Source organism: Narcine bancroftii, chromosome 1, assembly GCF_036971445.1.
Source record: "Narcine bancroftii isolate sNarBan1 chromosome 1, sNarBan1.hap1, whole genome shotgun sequence".
NCBI lineage: Eukaryota > Metazoa > Chordata > Chondrichthyes > Torpediniformes > Narcinidae > Narcine > Narcine bancroftii.
This window is the reverse complement of record NC_091469.1, coordinates 363,316,660-363,339,207: the sequence shown is the minus strand read 5'-3', so window position 1 is coordinate 363,339,207 and position 22,548 is coordinate 363,316,660. Positions and strand designations below refer to the sequence as shown.

Sequence of the window (22,548 nt, the reverse complement as noted above, 5' to 3'; positions counted from 1 at the left end):
GCAAAATGAAAATGGCAGTACAGTGGAGAATTTTCATGTTGGCCTTATTTCCATGAACACATTTGTCAGTTTTCAGATTGTTTATTGTAGAATTCAAATAATTATTATTCTAGTCTAATTGTGGAATCCATGATGAATTGTGATTTATAAATTTTATAATGATCTTGAAGTAATAATTAATTTTGAAACATTGACTTTGGGATCACAGAGCATGTAACATTGTGGTTCCCTTTGCATGAGTTAATGACTGTGGATTGAAAGAAAGTGACTAATAGGAATGTAATCAAGAACCAATCTGATGTGTAAAAGCTAGGCACAATCTGCTGGAGGCACTCAACGGGTCGAGCAGCATCAGTGGATGAAAAAGAATGGTCAATGTACCCCTCATCAGAACAGCCTCCACACTCTCAGTCCTGATGAAGACATTGGTAACAATGCACATTCATCATCCAACTCTAATCACCCCAGAATACAGGAGAGAGCTAAGAATCAACAATGTTGATGCAGTAGGCTCTCTTTTACAATCTACTTGGTTATGTGATCTGGTCAAATGGTTTTGGATGCGACTTAAGGAACTTTTAGAAGGTATTTTTAAAGTTCAATTCCCATTGGATCCATCTATATTTTTGTTAGGTAATATTAAAAAGTTGAGTTTAGAAATGAGATTAACTAGATTTCAAATTGCATTTTTGGCTGTAGCCAGAAAATGTTTAGCGATTACTTGGAAAAATGACATTGATTTGAGTTTATATAGATGGCATATGGAATTGAGATCTTGTATTCCATTGGAAAAAAATAATGTATAATTTACATGATAATTACTTTTTTAATTGGAAAATTTGGAGCCTTTATTTAGATTTTATGGGCTTGAAATTTTGAAATCTCCAGGCATCTGTTGTGGTGTTACTCTAATCCATAGTAATTAATTATGTTAGTGTGGTTTATATCTCCTTTCTTTCTTTTTCTTTGGGGTTTAGATTAGTGGGTTAGGAGTGGTTTGGGGGAAGGGTATAGGGGGATAGGGTGTGGGGGCGAGGAGGGTGGGTAGGAGGGGTTTAGTGTATTTATACCATGTATTTTTGATTGATCATATATATTATTTGTTTTTTTTGTTTGTACGTGTCATGGTTTTAATACTTTAAATAAAATATTTTTTAAAAAACCATGTTGATGCACCAGGAATCAAGTTACTGGATGAGACAAAGGGTGACAAATTTGCATCTCGGAAAGACATTAATGAGTCAGATGAGATTTGGTGACAATTGGCAGGTAGCAGGTCACTATTGACAGAATCCAATATTTTTTTAATATCAAATTTTTATCTCAAGATTTTTTTATCTGAATTTGAAGCCAGGATTGAATTTAAACCCACTACACTGGATCAAGGGTCTAGAACTCTGGTTGATGAGAATCGTAAGGCACTGCAGAAACCTGAAAATACTCATCAGGTCAGACCACAACTGTGGAGAGAGAAGTAAAATTCATGTTTCAAATCGAAGCCCCTTTGACAGAACTCTGGCTGTGAATCAAGTTACTTCATCATTTTCAAAGTTCAAGTTTCTTGTCAGAGTACATCCGTGCATCCCTGAAATTCTTTTTCCTGTGGACCAGGTATGATTTCTACTTATTGTCTGTGTAAACTATACTCAAGAATAAAAGATATTTGTGCAATATAGAGTGAGGTATTTTTGGAAAAACAAACCAAGAAAGGACATAGATAGTGAATGGTGGGGGTACTGAGTAGTACAGTGGAATAGAGGGATCTGGGAATACAGATACATAATTCCCAAGTGGCATCACAGGTGGATAAGGTTGTAAAGAGAGCTTTATGCATATTGGTCTTTATCAATCAAAGAATTGAGTACAGGACTTGGGATGTTATGGTAAAGTTGTATAAGACATTGATGAGGCCAAATTTGGAACATTGTGTGCAGTTTTGGTCATCTAACTACAGGAAAGATATCAATAAGCTAGAAAAAGTGCAGAGAAGATTTACTAGAATATGGTCTGGACTTCAGGAACTGAGTTGTAGGGAAAGGTTAAACAGGTGAGGACTTTATTCCCTGGAGCAAAGAAAAATGAGGGGAGATTTGACAGAGGTATTTAAAATTATGAGGGGGATAAACAGAGTAAATGTAGACAGGCTTTTTCCACTGAGGGTCGGTGAGATACAACCAAGAGGATATGAGTTAAGGATGAAAAGGGAAAAGTTTAGGGAGAACATGAGGGGGAACTACTTCACACAGCGTGGTGGGAATGTAGAACGAGCTTCCAGCTGAAGTGGTAAACGTGGGCTCAATTTTAACATTTAAGAAGAATTTGGGCAGGTACATAGATGAGAGGTGTGGAGGGCTATGGATTGGGTAAAGGTTAGTGAGATGAGGCAAAAAAATGGTTCGGCACAGACTAGAAGGGCTGAAGGCCCTGTTTCTGTGCTGTAATGTTCTATGGTTCTATCGTAACTGTAATAAAGAAAGAAATGTAAACAAAGTACAGTAGAATAAAAAAATAAATATTTAATAATAAATAATGTGCAAAGTAAGATTCCTTAAATGAGTCTCTAATTGAACCTGTTGGTTTGGAGTCTAATGGTAAAAGTATAGGAACTGTTCCTGAACCTGGTGGTACAGGTCTTGTGGCACCTTCAGTATACCTCTTTTCTGATGGTAGCAGGGAGAACAGGGCATATCCTGGTTGTTGTGGATCATTAATGATTGCTACTGTTTTCCAATGCCACTGTTTGATGTAGATTTTCTTGATGGTGGAAAGGATTTTTCCTGTGATGTACTGGGCTGTGTCTATGACCTTTTGCAGGGCTTTACACTCAGAGGTATACGAGCCCCCATAACAGGCCGTGATGGAGCCGGTCAACACACTTTGGCACCAAATCTGGTTAGAAAAATGTAACAAGCTGTTCTTCGTGTTACAATAATTGAGTTTTATTTCTAATGGTTTTGTAATCATACACCATTCTAACAGTATAATTATAATGCAAAGTCATATCTTTTAAACTTAATTTAGAGCTATTATACACTAATTAATTTCTGAAAGTTTGGTCTAAGTTTCAGCATTTACCATCAGTAAGTTAAAGAGCAACTGATGCAATTGAACATTGAAATAAGCCAGGATCTGAGAACAATTCTAAAACTGTTGGCTTTCCATTGCACATAGATATTCATGCCCTTACTGATTAAATCTTCAGCTTTTTTCATCACTTGAGACAGAACACATCAGACTGTGTTGGAAGAGATTGCTGCTAAGAATTCCATTTCAAAAAAGCCATAATTGAGACATCATTACTAAGGAAAGACACGATATGGAACAGTTCATGAATAAGAACATCATACAAAATTACTATTTTCATTTATTTAACTGTACAATAATTTATTTTACTATCTGTAATCTTTAAGACCTGTCATCACCTCCTGCAGAGTGTTGTGCTTCCAAATAGTTAACAAGGATGTTTCACAAAAGGGGACAGTAACAGAATGATTAATTGTCAAGCAGAGTTCTGAATCCCTGACTCAGAGATGTGAGCTGGACTCCTACCATTGCAGCTCTTGGAGGAATTTTAATTAAAGTGATTTCCTATGTCTGGATTATCTTTAAAAACTCTGCTCTTCAGAGAGCAAGCCTGTCATCTTTCTCTGTCTGTCTTGTATAAGACATTAGGCCCAGCAATGTGGCCTCATACTTGGGGGACAATTAGGTTCAGGCAATTTAAAAAAAACACTTCTAATGATGGCCATGTACTTTTGGCAGATTAAAAAGAGGAAGATTTTTGAGACAGGTCCAGTGGTTTGTCCCTCTTTTCTGGAGAGATATCTTTGGAGGTGTGACTGAAACTAGCACTTTATGTGAGAATGCATGAATGCTAATTTAATGCTTTATAAAATGTGCTGTGCATTTTACAACTATTTCTTCATTGGTACCTATTTGATGGTGATTCAATCAAATTTAATTCAAACTAGCCATTTTAGCTGTCCCATATTTGTTTAGACATAACTTGTCTGTCATGCTTCTGCAGAGACTAAAGCACCATCCATCTCCAGCTGAGCCAGGGTCATTCACAACATGATTAAGATGGGCTCTTAACATATCTCTTTTGCACAACTCCAAGTAGTGATTGATTTCTTTTATCAATGACACCAACTGTTCTTGTCAAATTAATCTCTGGCAGATAAACAACAAAATGATGCAATTAATTAAAATGGCATTCAGTGGAAGTATATTTTTGGTTATAAATAGAAGAGAGAAATTTTTCAGCTAAAGAAATTCACTAAAGTCTAACATTATTTCTTACATTATTAGTTCTCTGCTGACCGCAATTACAGTATAATTAAATCTGCAAATATTCTGCAGAGGAAATGAAATTCAAAGAGATAATCTCCAATAGCAATTAAATTAGAAAATGAGAATGTGTTTAAAAGTCCGTCCTTATTTGGTAGGTCAGACATTAGAAAGTCTCATCAATACTGAGAAAGCAGGTAGTTAGACAGATGAATAAAGAGAGCATAATGAATCAAACAATCTTTCACCTTCTTAAGCACAGGAAAAAGGCAGTGTCAAGGCAGCAGGTTTCCTTCTCCAACTTCCTTCACAAACAAATGAGGTTAAAAAATAGTTTTGATTGAATTTCTTACAGTGGCCCATTTAGTCTTTTACTCTTTTGCAAGTCATTTGGACAAGCAACATTTTGGACTATTTTTGTACTCTTCCTTGTTTAACGTCATTTCAAAAATATGTCAATTTTTTTTCTTTTCAAGGTTTCTGAATTGATTTTCTGCTGCTTTTTTTTATGGTGAAGCATCCAATATCTAAATTACATCTGCACTTCAAAATTGTCAACCTTTTATCGGGTGAAGTATAGAATATAGGAGCAAGTGGGTTATGCTAGAATTGAAAAGGTTGACATGAAAAACATATCTTTTAACTGGGGTGATTCATCAAGGGGTAAGATTTCATATCATTCGTGGAAGGATTTAGAGGACAGCTGACGAAATGTATTTCTTAACAAGAGGTTGGTTACTTCCGGAAGTCATTGCTTGAAATGGTGGTAGCAGGCAGAAATATTCATCACATTTAAAAGGTGCCTGGATATATATTTGAGGTATTTGACTTGCAAGTGATCAACTGCTGGGATTGAGATTAAGTTGGATAATACCTTAAAAAGAGGATATACTTGCCATAGAGGCAGTGCAGCAAACTTTAACTAATTGTTTTCAGGGGTGGGCGTTCGGTGTATGGTGAGAAATTAAGATGACTATGCATGTATTCTTTGGAGTTTAGAAGAATGAGATGAAAACTTATTGAAGTAAAACACGAAAATCTGTAGACACCATGGTTGAGGTAAAAACATGATGTGGGAGAAACTCAGCAGGATATTGAAAACTTATAGAAATGGATAACATTCTGACATACCTGAACAGGTTGGATGCGCGGAGATGTTTACCCTGGTTCCAGAATTTGGAACCATGGGTCACAATTTCAGAATAAAATTAAGTGAAGAGAAATGTCTTCATGTTGAGAGTGTTGAACCTTTGTTAATTCTCTACCCCAAAGAGCTGTTGCAGTTTAATCATTGTGCACCTTCATAACAGAGCTCAATAGACTTCCAGGGCTTAGGTGATTTGATGGTCTTCAAGTCATCAAGTTTATCATCACCTGATTGCACACGTACATCCTAAAGAAATAGCGTGTCCTCCGGTCCTCGATGCAAAACACGCCGACATAAAACCAGACATAACACTCCATCCCACAAACAATACACATGCAGGACAAGTGTTCATCTATACAAATAAATAAATATATTTTTTTGGAAACATGAAAGCTTTGGATGGTTAGTGGGAGGAGTTCCTTTGGTTATTCAGCATTCTCACTGGATTTGGGCCATGTTGCAGGAAAATGGGAATGAAGTAGAAGATCAGCTGTGATCTTTATGTGAAGAACTGGATAGCCTACATTTGCTCCTATTTTTGATTCATTCACATGTACTTACATTTTCAATTCTCTGCATTAAAATATTTCTCCGCTTAATTAAAGAGCAGAAAATATAACTGAAAGAGAATGAGAAAAAGAAAAAAAAAACAAATTTCATAGCAGCCGAATGAAGGAAAGAATTGCACATGTTATGCTATTGTAACCTTCTTAACTATTTGCCTCGCATCTTTTAAGGATCTGTGGAAAAATTCTCTCAAAGTCTCTCTGTCACTCTACTCTCCCATGTATTTCATATTCTCTTGCTTTGATTCATTGCTTCAGAACATTGCCTCACATTTCTCTGGATTCCTTGAATTTCTGAATCCAATTTCGGCAAATATCTACTACACTTTATAATATACACATGTAGAAGGAAAGGCTTTCCTGTTGCAGTTTCTTCGATTGTGATTTATGTGTATAATGTGATTCCCGTCAGCTATGAAGCTGAGACTTTTCCCCTTAAAGTTCAAACTATCCTTAAGTTAAAGTAGTGCCAGCTGATTCCATGCACAGCTGTTCTCAACAAGAAGTGAAAATAATAAATCAGGAAGATTGATAATTAAATAGTAACTTTATAATTAATTAATAGAACTTGCAAAATATGAAAATGCGTTAAATTTGAAACATGAACTAACATTCCTTTCATGAAATTGTTTGAGCTCTGCGCAAACATTTTAATTTTCTTCTCTATTTCTACACTTATAAAAATTATTTATTTCTGCACACTACTTTTTCAAGCATTTATCTTCAAACTCAGATTTTTTTTCCTGCAAAAGCATATTATTTTCGTGGAACTTGATATTATTAATCCCACCACTTTTTTAAAAAATTGCATTATTTTAGAAAGTGAATTAATGTGCACCATAAATGCCACTCGGTATGGATCATGGCGAAAGGTTGTGCGGTTGGAATATAATGCTTGTGTGTGTAGTGTTAGCATTGCTGTCTTCAACTTCAGTGTCCCAACTTTAATCCTGACCATCAATGTGGCATATTCATACCTACAATACCTGCTTGGATCAAGAGGAAAATTGATGAGCATGTAATCAAGAATAGTGCAGGGCTTCGGGAAAATAAAGAAAGAGTGAATAGGATTGATATTGCTAGTCTTGATACTAAGTGGCCTGAATAGCCTCCTTCTTTGACAGTGAATAAGTTATTCCAACATGAATTAATGACTCTGGTGACATGATATCATTGTATTATTTTTCACATCACTGTGCACTCTCTATGCAAACAAAGAAATGCTGTGTGATAATACCAATTTATTTGCAAAATATGATATTAAGTGACCCCTTTGTGATGTTTTTCCTTGATAGCAAAGGCAATGATGCAGTATAAAAGTATAAAACGTTGATTTTGCCCTTCTTTGTGAATCAAATCATTGCTGTGAAAAACATTTGTTTCAATGACTGATAATATACGTGTTCTTTTTAGTAGAGCAAGACTAGTTGCTTTTCTTTATGCACTAGATTCAAAAGGACCCTTGATTCACTGTGGTGAACTACTGAGATATTGCATTCTGTTTCATGCACCATTCATCACAGAGAACAAATTACTTCTGTGAAGTCTTCACTCTGCTAAAAATAAAATGCTCATGCCTTAAGCCCACAACCTCAACATATGATGGATGGAATTTAATAGCAGACCAGTAGTGTTAAATTCAGTTCACAAGTGATTGCACAAACATTATTCTTTGTATTTCAGACAATAATTTTTATTATTGAAGAGGAAAATACATCTTCTTTGTCATGTCTTATTTCTTATTTCTTAATTGACCCAACAGTCTCATGAGCTCCACTAATTTTTGACACGAAGTTCCTCATCTGCTGGTTTTAAGCCACAATTGTCAAACCATTATTTAAGGGTTATGACAAATCATCAATCAGGAAACTCATAAAATACAATAAACTACCACAAAAAATCCAATCATTCAAATCGAAGCAAGCAATTGAATAAACACCCTTTAACATACAATTGTGGCCAAATCCATTGTGTAAAATAAATAACGATTAAAATAAAAGTTTTTTTATTATTTCGATTGCAGGATAGTCGATCATGTTTCACATTCAATTCAGAATGTGTAGAAAAAATAAAACCATAAACTATTTATCATAATAAAGAACGAGATTAAACTTAGAATTGTTGGATTTGAGTAAGTTTAGCTGCAGTCGTCCCAATATATCAATTAACTTGAAGATTAAAAAAAAAATTCACATAGAGCATTTTTCAGTGGTGTGTGTCAAGAAGTTCAGGACCATTCAAGAACAAGGTGCAAAAGCATAAAAAACATAATTTTTTGTTTGTACATTTCCCAACATTTCAACTTTGGAAGCAGAAATAATAAATTACAAATATTTTCAACATAAAAATTGTTGTGACAAGGTGTGATTATGTCTCAATTTTTATCCTTTGGAAATAATTTCTGGTGACTGTAGAACATCTGGATGCTACCAGCATCAACACATCTATGATTTATCCCTCAAGAGCAGTGGTTCCTGGTGATACCATTGACACTGTAATGCTGCAATTGATGAATTGCCTCATATTGCATTGCATGGCTCACTTATCCATGAGACAAGTTCAAATCACTTTTGGCCGCCTTGTAGCACGAGGTTAAGCCAGCACAGGACGCTTTTGTTTTCCCCAAAATGAAAATAATAATTTATTGCAGATGTTTCGTGACTGTAATCTTGTACATGATAGAAACTCACAAAGCACAAAACAATCACATCATTCTGATACGTCTGTTATATTTTTCAAAATCACCTCTAGTTAAAAATAGCTTGATATTGTTTGCATGCAAAATAGGTAGGGGAAGTGTTCTTTCCCCATGATAATAATTACAGCATCATTCTATAGTTTTCAATATAGTTATGATCACCAGTGCGAAGTTAGTGTTTGCAATGCTGGTGGAACATTAATACTCTTATTAAGACAGCAGATGATGTAGAGTTTACTTTTACTTCATTCAAATGATCTTTTATTATTAAATGTAAAATATTAACAAATGAAAAGCTGAGAATGATTTTGTAGCCTTGTACTTTTCTACAAGATGATGATAAAGAACAAAGAAATTAGATTTCAACAGCAGAAAAGGTACCACAGCAGGAAGGGATACCATGGAGGTGAGGAAATACAACTGAAGGAAAAAGGGGCTGGATGACATTGTCCAGCATGTGTCAGAACAGATCCAATCATCTGTTCCACTGCAGCGGGTTCAAGTTGCTGCAAGCTGATCTCAGGCTAGTGATTACTGGCTGCAGCTCATAAGGAAGGACAAGACTGTCATCAGTGAAGAGAACTCTGGGGAATTAATTAACATTCTGCTGACCATTGAAAAGCGAGGTGAGCAAATGCAGTTAGCCATAAATTGATGTGATCATTAGTTGACTTCTCATTCCCAAATCTAGTGTAATGTAGTTTTGTCTTTGTGATATAATAGCCAATGTCATAGATTTTACATGAAATCTTTGATTTCTACGCTGACTGTCTGACCCATAATGGCATTAGCTGCTCAATTGACACTGGACAAAGCTCAGATGTGAAGAGATTAATCAGAGAACCACAGAATGCTAGAGCCTAAAAAATGGGCTCTTTCACTCATCGATTAAATGTCCGTCTTTTCCCATTAATTTGAACCCAGACCCAAGCCCTCCATACCTCATCCATCCATGTACCAATCCAATCTTCCCTTATACATTGAAATCGAATGCACAGCCACCACCTCTGCTGGCAAACTGTCCCACGCACTCACCATGCTCTGAGTGAAGAAGTTCTCCCTAATGTTTTCCTTAAATGTTTCTCCTTTCGCTCTGAACATGTTCTCAACCCAACCTCTGGAAAAAGTCTGCTTGCATTTATCAGATCCGTATCCCTCATAAATTTGTACATCTCTATTAAATCTCCGCTCCGACACTTTGCCCATAACTCTGCTCAAGTCCCAGCAGCATCCTTGTAAATTTTCGCACTCTCTTTCAATTTTCTTGACATCTTTTCTTTAAGCAAGTGACCAAAACTGCACCATTGGCCTCATCAATATTTATACCATGTTGAATTGTACCCCCAATTCCTTTTTCTATTTATTCAATGTACAAGCTACCCAGGCAGAACCGACTGTCAATTGGTCATCTCGCAATACCCTTGAGATGTTAGTGGTGAGCTACCTTTTTGAACCATTGCACTGGTGTGTTTGAGTGCTGTTAGAGAGGGAGTTCCAGGAATTTGACCCAGAGACGATGAAGGAACGGCAATAAATTTCCAAATTTGGATAATGGGTGGCTTGGAGGGGAAATTTCATAATGGGTAGATTTTTTTGCATCATAGGGAAATTAAGGGATGTGGGGAAAAGGCAGGTAGGTGGAGATGAGCCTGTCATCAGATCAGCCATGATCTCATTGAATGGTGGAGAAGGCTCGACTGGATGGATGGCCTATTCCTGCTTCTATTTCCTATGTTCTTATGTTTTTATATTATGGTCTTCCAATGTTTTTTGCTGCCCTTATCCTTCTAGTTGGTAGAAGTCAGAGGTTTGAAAAGTGCTGCCTAAGATATCTTGGTGAGTTACTGCAGTACACCATGTAGGTAATTCAAGCTGCTGCTGTGGCACATCATTGGTGAAGCGAGTGAATGAATGCAGATGGGGTGTCTATCAAGCTGGCAGCTATGTCCTATATAATGTTGAGCCTCTTGGAATTTTTGAAGCTACTCTTTATGCAGCCAAGTGAAATCCTCCATCACACTCCTGACATGACCTTTTAGGATGGTGGATGGTGGAGTTAAACGGTGAGTTAGTCACTGCAGGTATCTCCTCTTCTGACTTGTTCTTGTAGTCACATTTGGTCTATGTGCCTCCAGATCACAAAAGAATGCTCATCTGAGTGTGCTTTAAATGGTCTTTATTATATATCACTGATGCTCATAAGCTGATTTGAAATTCCTTTTCAATAAAAGTTTTGAAAGGGTTTGTCGCACTTCTTCGGAAAGCTCCAGTAATATAAGCTACAGTATATCTGCAGAAGCTTAAATCAATAAGGGTAAAGCCAATTCTGTGATATGGATCCTGATGATTAGATGATTCCAATTCACTTGAGATTTAGTTGATGCACTTAATACTGAAAATGGATTGTGCTGCAATTGTAGCAGTGGAAAAATTTTATCTTGACAAAACTGCAGAATGGTAAGAGCCATAAGCTATCTATAAGTATATTATAATTAAAATATCCAGCAGTTTCAAAAAACATAGGTGCCAATTAAAAGAACTTTTAAATTCAAAAGATTGTTATGCACTCATTGTTCAACTGATAACTCCAACCTTGTAAGCATGTCTGCACTGAGCAAAGGAATTTTAAGAGAATATTTCAGCACAGCTGAAGAACAGGATTAAAAACTGCTCTCTAAAAGAATGGATGGGAAAATGGAGCCAATTAGGGCAATTCCTGAACTGGGAAATGTTGAATACATTTTGCCACTTTGGCAAAATTTATTTTGCACAACTCATTACTTAAAAACGTGGACAGTAAAATCCTTATTATCTGGAATTCAAGCAACCAACACCCTAGAGCAACCTACAAAAACAAAATTGAAGAAAATAAATAGGTAAAAAATAAACAAATTTAAAATTGGCATCCCCTAGCAATCAGTTTGCCAATCATGCAATATGTGATCTCAAGCAACTGGAAAATATACTTATCTAGCATCTTCCAATCCCCATAAGTGCCAGATGCCAGGAGTCTACTGTACATTTTACTAAACATAAAATCTACATGAGCAATAGCTGCCAGGCATCATTTAAATATTATATTTCTGGAGAGAATTGATGTGACGCAATTTTATAATCTTGTTATCAGGAAACAACAAGCACGTTGATCCTAGTTTAGTTCACCATTGTACAAAGTGGAGTAAAAGATTAATGATGCTGGCGACATGAAGCAGGCTGCAGAAACCCCAACTAACTTTCCTTTCAAATCCTCTCCTTCCAACCTCCTTTCACTCCAGTTAGCAGCACACAGTCGTCCTCCCAACAACCAGCTGCTGAACTGCATTAACAATCTTCAGATCTCCCAGGCGACGTCTGAGTTAGACCAGCTGGAATGCAGAGCTCTCGAAAAGGGCAAGATCACCACCAAGGTCAAGGCTGGAAACATGGCATGAGGGCCGGGACTGAAGTGCAGGGGATTGAGAGCTCCCCTATTGTCCATACTACTGGCCAATGTCCAGTCATTAGAAAATAAAATTGATGACCTCAGGACAAGGTTGCTTTATCAGAGATTTCTGAGACAAATCCCAGATGTTTGCCGTACCACAACCTGCCCAACAGATAACACACCTGACGTGGTGACCTGACCAGAGGGTTTTACCATTCACAGAGTAGATCACATCTCATATTCTAGCAAAGAGAGTGAGTGAAGAGTATGCTTTGTCGTTAGCTTGTGCACAAATGTCGGGGTTATGTCAAACTCCTGCTCCACTGTCTTAAGTCAAATCTTGATTCTGTGCATCCCCTCTATTTACCTCAAGAGTGCTCATCAATGATTCTCACTGGAGTTTTTATTGCTCCTGATGATGATTACAAACAGGCATTTACAGAGCTTCATGACATGGTCAGTAAACAAGAGATGGTCCACCCAGATGCAGTACAAAACATAGTCAATGTTTAAGAAATCAAATGAGGATCTGAATGATGCAAATTTTAACAAAACAGCTGTGGATGAGAGCATCCCCACAATATTGTTAAGGATTTTACCTAACAAGAACAATAAAATCTGGAAACTGCTGAGAAGCAGATTACAGGAATTTAAATCAGGAGATCCAAAACATTACACAAGGAGCAGGTATGACTCATGAAAAGCCATGTCCCAGATGAAGTAGAGATTCTGGGCAAGGATGGAAATAACAAAGAATACCCAACAGTTGTTTCAGGGCTCAAATAACATAACCTGCCACAAAACCAAATCTAGTCCAGTAGGGGACAGGAAAGCTTCACTCCCAGATGAACACAATGCCTCCTATGCTCAATTTGACCACAAGAACCAAGAAGGACCACCCTATGTCCCTGATGATCTTCTATTGTCAGTATCTGAAGATGATGTCTTCAGGGGAATGAATCCAAGGAAAGCATCCAGACCGGAAGGTCTACCTGGTTGAGTACTGAAAATCTGTGCTGACCAACTTACCAATACATTCATGGATATCTCCAACATCTCTTTCAGGCAGGGTGTGGTACCCACCTGTTTCAAACAGACCCAAGAAGAATGTGATGTCCTGCTTAAATGACTACTGACCAGTGGCACTCACATCCACAGTGATGACTTGTTTTGAGAGGCTGGTGTTGAAGCATATCAGCTCCTATCTGAGCAGTGTCATGAATCCGTTCCAATTTGCCTACTGTAACAACAGTTCTTTGGTAGATGCTTTCTTACTGGCTTTACAAAAAATCCTGGAGCACCTGGACAACAAAGACACATACATCAGAATGCTCTTTATTGACAGCAGTTCAGCATTCAAAATCATCATCCCCTCAAAAATGATCAGCAAACTCCAAGTCTCCAATATCCTATGTGATTGGATCCTGGATTTCCTCACTTGCAGACCACAATCAGTGAGAATTGGTAAGAACATCTCCTCCCACAATCTCCATCAGTTCAGTACCAGAGCATCATAGGAATGCATACTTCGCCCCCAGCTCTACTCGTTTTACACTTATAACTGTATGATTCAGTATGACAACGAACCATCTGCAAATCTTCTAACCATATCATAGAAGTGGGCTGTATAAATAGGCCCAAAAAGTCAACATACAGGAGGATGATTGAAAACTTGGCTGATCGGTGCAACACTAACAACCTCACACTCAATTTCACCAGACCCAAAGAGCTGTTTATGGACTCTGCAGGGAAAACCAGAGGTCTATGATCCAGTGATCATTGGGGGTTTAGAGGTGAAGGGATAAACAAATTTAAATTTCTACAAGTCACTATCCTGGAGGACATTTCTTCAACCCAGCATATGAACTTCATCATGAAAAAAGCATGTCAGCTTGGGGGAAGAGGTTTGGGGCAATGGGTGAAACAGAAAATTTTAAAGTTTTTATGTTAATGGCTTAAATGGGAAGGTGAAGAGGAAAAGAGTCTTGGCACATGTTAAAAAATGCAGGTGCATGTGGCTTTTTTACAAAAAAACGATTTTATGAGCAAGAGCATCAAAAATTAAGAAGGGATTGGACGGGGCACATGATAGCATCCTTCTTTAATTCCAAGGTGAGGGGAGTAGCTATTTTAATAGGGAAAAATGTTACAGTGGAGATGGAAAACCATGGGCAGAGGCCCAGCATGAAGATTAATAATGGTACACTGTCAAATATATTTGGAATCCTGGACACTAATGAATATATAAGTCCTCAATTTTGATGATGCAAAAATTTATACAACGTATCTCCAATTAAGTGCCTTAATTGGAGGGCTTTTTAACTTTTGCCTGGACCTGGTATTGATCAACTCTGTGAAGAAAGTGACGAGGGCCAGAGCAGCAAATACAACTCTGGCCCTCATGAAGGAGCTAAATCTGATGGACACCTTGTGACAGTGGCACCCAAAGGAGAGGGATTAGTCCTTTTACTTGAAACATAATTCTTACACCAGAATTGATTTGTTTCTGGCCCAGTTAGAGGATAGGATTGTGGAAAAACGGCAAGGCTATTATCGGATCACTTGCCTTTGACTTTAATTATTGTCATGCTACACAAACAACCTACAGTGTTCAAGTGGTACCTTAATCCACTGCTATTGAGAAATTGGAATTTTGTAGTTACATTAGAGCTCAAATAGAAATAATTTGTGAGACAAACTGTACTTCTGCTGACAAATTCTGGTTAAGGGATGCATTAGAAGCCTTCTTGAGAGGTCAGATAATTGGATATACCAAAGGTGAAAAGAAAGAATATATGAGGGAGGTTAATGAATTGGAACAAAAGATAACTCATTTGGAAAAGGACTACCAAAAATCAGGCTCTGAGGAAAAATATAGAATGTTAACAAATAAAAAATTCAAGTACAACACTATGCAAAAGTATAAGATGGAAAATTAAGTTCTCCAAGCTGGGGGAAAGAGGCCCATAAGGTACTGTCTTGGCAATTGAGGGTGGAGGAAACCGCAAGGACAATTAATTGATGCAAAAAGAGACAGACAGGATTTCATAAAAATTGAAGGAAATACATGAAGCATTTAGGCAGTTTTACATGAAATTGCATAAATCTGACTCAGTGGGTGACTTGGAGAAAATAGTGGAATTCTTGTATAAATTTGGAATTATCAAATTTAGAGCCCGAAGGAGTAGACACTTTCTTCTTCAAGGAAGAAATAGTAAAAGCACTGAGCTTGCTTCAAACTAATAAATATCTGGGGGTAGGATGGTTTCCCTCCTGAATTTTACAAAGAGTTCAAGGACCTTTTGATGGACATGGTGGAACAGATGGGTGAGACTCATTCTCTCGCGGAGACCTTCTCGATAGCAATATTTACGGTGATCCCCAAAAAGGATAAGGGTCCATTGAAGCCGTCTTCTTATAGACCACTCTCACTTCTGAATACGGACAATAAAATAATAGTCAAAGCTCTGGCAAACAGATTGGGCCAATTTTTACCAAAGTTAAAAAAACCCAAATCAGGTGGGATTCATACAGAAAAGACAATCGGCAAACAATATAAGTAGGCTACTTAATATAATACATCTGATGCAGTCAAGGGCGGATCCAAGCAAAGATGTGGCCATCGACATATTAAAAGCTTTTGATAGAGTGGAGTTGGTTAAAGTGCTTGAGAAAATTGTGTTGGAACAATCATTCATAAATTGGATCAATGTGTTATACCATAAACCCAGGGCCAATGTTGTTACTAACAGGCAAATATCTCCAGCCTTCCCATGGATTAGATCTAGTAGACAGGGTTGTCTGCTGTCCCTGGCTCTATTCATATTAGCTATTGAACAGCGGGATCCAGGTATTAAAGGGTTTAGAGTGAATCAACTTATTTGTAGATAATGTGTTGATATATTTGACAGAACCAGCAGGGTCATTGACCAGGCTACAGACTATACTGGAAGATTATAATAAAATCTCAGGATACAAAATCAATTATGATAACAGTGAAATAATACCACTTACAAAAGGGGATTATGAAGAGTATGAGTGGGAGAATAAGTTCAAGTGGCCACAAAAAGGGATTAAGGATCTGGGGATAAGGGTGGACAATAGCCTACAAAATTTATATAAATTTCATTACTTCCCTCTGCTTGGAAAGATCGAGGAGGACCTGCATAGATGTATAAATTTGTGCATAACATTGATGGGCAGGCTTAACTACATTAAACTGAATGTGACGTCAAGGCTACGGTATCTTTTTCGATCTTTGCTCATGCCATTGCCCCAGAGTTTCTTTAAAGAATGCACGTGTTGGGCAGTTTGTTTAGAGGGGTAATTTAGCTAAGTCACTATGGAGAAATTGACTTGGGATTATAGTCTGGGAGGACTGAGACTCCCAGACTTCAAAAAATATTATTGGGTGGTCCAGTTGAGGTTTATTGCCTTGCTCTTTGAGGGGGGCAGTATACCCTCTTGGGCACAAATTGGTTTACACATGATAGGGGAGAAGATAGCAGGAGATATTAAATATAAATGGAATTCTAAATTAATAATAGGTAGAACAGATAACCCTATATTAAAACACATAATTCAATCATGGCAAAAGAAAAACCATATTATTGGGTTAAAAGAGGGGTTTTCCCTCAGAACACTCCTAACCCAGAATAAATTGATAGATTTGACTATTATTAATAAGATCCTGGACAGCTGGTGCCAGAAAGGGATCAGATGTATCAAGAACTGTTATGAGAGGGGCAGCTCATGTCATTTGAGCATTTAAAAAATAAATTTGGTCTGTCAAATCAGACCTTCTTTTGCTTTCTTCAATTAAGATATTTTTTGAGTGTCAGTTTAGCCCATTTATGGCCCTGCCAATGTGTAGTGACGTGGAGGCTCTAATTCGAAAGGGGACCATGCATAGTTACATTTCAGCTATGTATCTCCTGTTCCAAAATAAGGGCCCTAAACCAGGCCTCCATAAATCAAGGCAAAGAAGGGAGTCCGATTTAGGAACATCAATCCAGGAGCAGTGTTGGTCCAACTTGTGTCGGGACAGCATGACAGCTGTCATTAATGCTAGATTTAGGCTAGTATAATTTAATTTCCTGCACCCAGCTATACCTCACACAACAAAAATTGCATAAGATAAAGTCAGAGATTTCAGAATTGTGCTTTAGATGTGACTTGGAGACTGGAACCTTTGTACATTCAACCTGGCTGAGCACCAAGGCGAGACCCTTTTGGGTAGAACTAGGGGACATACTGAAGAAAATTTCAAGGGTGTAATATCCATAAAACCCAGTGCTGTTCCTGTTTGGGGATATTATGGACGTGAGTCTGGGACTGTCCAAATACCAAATTCAATTTGTAAAACTTGCCTTGGTGGTGGCCAGGAAATGTATAGCAGTTACCTTGAAATCTGACTCCCAGAGCACTGCACGTTGGAACATGGAAATGCAGAGCTGTATTCCCTGGAGAAAATAACCTATAATCAGAGTAGGAGGTACGAAACGTTCGTTAAGTCATGGTGACCATACTTGCAGTACATTGAATCACAGGTGTAATTAATCTTCCCAATGCCTTACTTTAAAAGGAACAGTGGATAGTTGGCTCACACCAGTCCTTAAATGCCAAGATTGAGGAAATAACTCTGAGGCCTGGCCGGGACAACCCCCCCACCCCTCACCAAACTGCCAATTATATTTTTTGTTTTGTTGTTTTAATGTATTTGTATTGTTATTTTCATTAATTAATGTACATTTGGTTTTTTTAAATTTAGGGTGGTGGGTGGAAGAGTGGGGAGAAAGAAGACTCAATACAAAGTGCTTTGTAAAAGGGAAAAATTGATCTATAAGATATGAGTCTGTAAAATACAAAATAAAATTTTCAATAAAAAAGAAAGCATGTCAATGCCTCTACTTCCTCAGGAGCTTCGGAGATTTGGTATGACATTAGAAACCTTGGCAAACTTTTATAAATGTGTGCTGACCAGCTGCATTATAGCCTGCTATGGGGGCACCTATATCTCTGAGCATAAAGCCTTGCAAAAGACAGTGGATGCAGCCCAGTACATCACAGGTAAAACTCACCAGCTTCTGGTTGGACCACGCTGAGCGTATTTTATTCAGTTCTGGTCTCCTCATTACAGGAAAGATGTGGAAGCTTAAGAAACTAGGCAGAGGGGATCACCAGGATGCTGCCGGTTAGAGAATGTGTCTTATCAGTAAAGGGTGAGCAAGCGAGGACTTTTCTCTTTGGAGAGGCAGAGAATGAGAGGCAACATAATAGAAGTGTATAAGAGTACGAGGGGAAGATAGGGTGGTCAGCCACCATCTTTTTCCCAGGAAAGAAATGGCCAATACCAGTGGACATGCATTTAAGATGAGTGGAGGAAGTTGAGGGAGCGATAACAGGCAAGTTTTTTTTAGAGTGGTGGGTATCTGGAATGCACTGCTGGGGATAATGGTTTAGGTTGACTCATAAGGGACATTTAAAATATTCTTTGCTAGCATATGAATGTAAGAAAAATGGGGGTGGGGTGAGGTGGTAGGTATGGACTGTGAGGGAGGGAAGAGTTAGATTTATCATCAAATAAGTTTATATGGGTGGGCACATCATTGTGGGTCAGAAGACCCACACTGTGCTTTAATGATCTATGTTCTATTATGAGTAAACTGATTTTCAATAAATTAAAATTACTTTTAAAAAACTCTGGTCCCAATTATTGAATGCAATGGTCTGGAAGCAGACTTTAAACATTCAAGATCCAATGCAGTACTTTTGTTATCTGGTGATAGAAATAACCAAATGAATCACGGCCACCAGTTTTATATTTTAAGATACATAAAAGAGGAGTATAAGTTTCATCCTTTTGGAAATTTATTTCATTTTTTCTGTGCATGCCAACTTCTTCCTGATGGGTTCATGCAGCATGTATGGGCTGACAGTCAGAAACATCTTACCTTCTGTATTTTGTAATGCTTGACTCATGGACAACATGCTGAAACTTTTGGTAAAGAAGCCAATTTGTTAATTAAACATTGTGAACACTTCCTCTGTATTAGTTTTCACTTGCTTTCTTTCCCTGATGAGATTGTTGGAAACTTTGGAATCTGCACACTTAACTTCTTTAATTTTGTTTCTTTAAACCACACATGGCACTTTTTGTTCCTGAACCAGCATATGTGTCCCTCTATAGCACTAACAGTTGCCATTTGCCTTTTTAAAACAGAAAAGTCTTTTGTCACTTGTCCACCATTACATGATCAGCCAATTCTCACTTGCAAGTCCTGAATGTTTTTTCTATACTTCCTAATACCACTGCCTGGGCAATTTTCAGTGCCTTCACAAAAGTTAGGTTCACCTCTAGAACAACTATCTCTGAAACTCAACGCTGATTCACCACAGGAGCCTTTTCATTAACATCAGGAGAGAGTGTTCACACAATTACACCTGCTGCAATAACTATTGTAATTCATCTTAATATCACTCACTGTTTCCTTCATAAAACATGAATCAAACTTAACCCTTTGTGTCATCTTTCTCGGCATTGGACTGAAATGATTCTTACTCAAATTCACCAATTACTAAACTTGAAATTGTTATCACCATTATGTATTTGCCTCAGCAGGTTTGTCAGTAAGATGCAACAGGGGCTTTCACCCCTTTATTTTCCTGTTTGAGTTTTAAATCAAATGTTGCCAACATTTTTTTACATTTTTTGCTCATTTTTCTCTTTAAAAGCGACATGGGTTGTAACATTTTAATTGTCTTTCTGCATTTTTTTCTGAGAAGGGTTTTTTCTTTACACCGACCTTTCTTTGGGAAACAATTTTCCTTTGTCAGCGGTATGTTGGGATTTTTTTTTAACTTTCTGTTTGCAAAAACAGACCTTGCAAAGATGAAACAAAATGGCCTCTGGCAGAGATTAAAACTGTGGCAAAGATAATCTGTTCCTGATGAAGGGCTGGGGCTCAAAATATTGGTTACTTATTATTTCCTATGGATGCTGTGTGACCTGCTGAGTTTCTTCAGCACTTTTGATTTGCATTCAACCCCAGCATCTGCAGATTTTCTTCTTTAAGACCCCTTTTGAATTGAAGAATAGTGTTTCGTTTTATCTATTCCATATGTATATTTTAGATACATAATCATATGCATCTAGCTACATAAATTATGCATGTAACCACATTCGATTGCCACAAACAGCAATAAAGATATCAGATCCCATTCCAGAGGTTCTACAGTTTCTTTCAGTTCAACATTGAAATCCCAGTGGATGAAATAGACCAGAAAAATCATGATATTTTAATCATGTGAGATGCATCCAAAATGTTATTGCACTTCAGTAAAGGCAGTATATTTTAATCATGTGAGATGCATATTAGCACAAAACTATCACACCAGTATCCTCGGTTCAAAGCCATTATGGTCTGTAAAGAATTTGTTACTGTGTTGATTTCCTCTGGGTGCTCTGGTTTCCTTCCAGTTCCAAAGACGTATGCAATGCTGATGTATAATATATAAATATATAATAACTTTGCATAGTGCTACATTGAAAGATGCTTTGACATAACTATTGAGTTTATAGTTGGGTCTACATAGGAAAATTGAAGAAAAGGTCAACACTGCTGCCTGATAGCTTGGGTTGGATTCTGGCCTCAGATGCTTTCTATGTGGGGTTCACCCACTTGTCTTGAGACAACATGGTCTTCCCTCAGGTGTTCCTGTTCCCTCCCACATTCCAAAGATATGTGGATTGTTTGGTGGGTTGTAGGAGAATCAAAGGGATGTTCATGGGCATACAAGTGAGTACAGGTAAAGGGAAATAGTAAAGGAGTGGGATTGCTGAGCAGGCATAGACTTGATTTTTTTTGCATTTTAATTTAGCGATACAGCACAGTAACAGGCCCTTCTGATCCATGAGCCTGCATCACCCAAAAACATCCAAGTGACCAATTAACCTACTAATCCTATTCGTCTTTGGAATGAGGGAGGAAACTGGAGCACCCGGAGCAAACCCACGCTGACATGGAGAGAACATACAAACTCCTTACAGACAGCACCAGATTCAAACCCAGGCTGCTGGCACTGTAAGAATGTTGTGCTGGCTGTTGCATCAACCATGCCATCCAAAAACTAACTGTGCCACATGAGAGATCCATAAATGTCCTGCTCTGTCATGGGAAATGTGAGGAAAAGTATTTGACATTTCATGTTTTAGATAAACACGCCATATGAAATTTGATATGCTGACTAATATTTAAATGCCAAACTATTGAAAGTAATTTTAAGAGAAAGGGAAGACATGTAGAATTTTTGCATTGATATGTTGGAATGTAGAATTACACTGAATATTTTTGTTGTCATTGAAATTATGAAACATTTTAACATAATTGTGACTTAGCAGCTCTAAAGTCCATTCCACATTTTAATTCCTTCTAAATGAAGGAAAGACCATTAATCAATTTTTTAAAATTTTGGGTTGTCTGCTGCAAGCCAAATTTTGACTACTGACTTTGATGGTTATGTTGAAAGTTATCAAAAATCTATGCGTTGAGTCGACCCTGGGGCTAGTTTCTCTGCTCAGAAAAAGAGTTGATAAATATATGTTCCACAGCGATTCCTGTTTCATCTGAAGCTTCTCATGAAAAAAGGACCTGCCTAACTGGCACACATTGTTATTACTCAAGTTACATTAATTCATGAATGAACTCAATTTATCTTTCACGCAATGTGCTCATACCTCACAATTCAAATCTACATGCAACTTAGATCCATGAAATTGGTACAGAATAAATGCTTCAAAAGCTGATAACCATATTTGCATAATTCCTGACAATAAAATGTAATGCACGTTAGGAAGTTTTTTGTATTTTGTGAGAACCTTGACTACTTTCAACCAAATGTCAATATTTTACACACTGTATAGAAATCAACCTTCAAAAATGTTACATTGAATAATATTAAATATTCAATTAGAATTTTGATGGAATTTCATTTTTAATTCTAAATTTTTTGCTTTGTCAAAACAAAATTACAAAAAATCATTTTAAAACAAATCCTTGGCTCATTCTATCTGTGTAAAGATTTTATTTTGCAAGATTAGTAAAATTCAAAGCTTGGTTTTGTACATATTCTGTGGTCAAATAAGAAGAGTGAACACTTCATCCTCTCATGCATAATATCTTCCAGTAATTAATTTCCTGTATTTATTTCCTGGTTTGTTTAATATCTAAACTTCTTTCAATGTCGGTTTTGAATCGATGTGGGGACTGCGCAATCAACTATCTATTTACAAATAATGCCCAATAAATTTCATCAAATTAATTCATGGTAGTGAATAGACATTGGCTTTTCTGTCTGATGTAAATTCAAAGGAAGATCTGTCAAATTTCTGGAAACTCAGTGTTCCGTAAACTCTTGACTGTTC

General features: G+C 37.3%; 1 protein-coding gene across 4 annotated transcripts in view; it reads left to right on the top strand.

The window, feature by feature from the left end:
- LOC138750405 (contactin-associated protein-like 2) overlaps positions 1-22,548 on the top strand; it is a 2,015,431-nt gene that overhangs the window by 1,179,162 nt on the left and 813,721 nt on the right. The gene's annotated exons all lie outside the window — the stretch shown is intronic.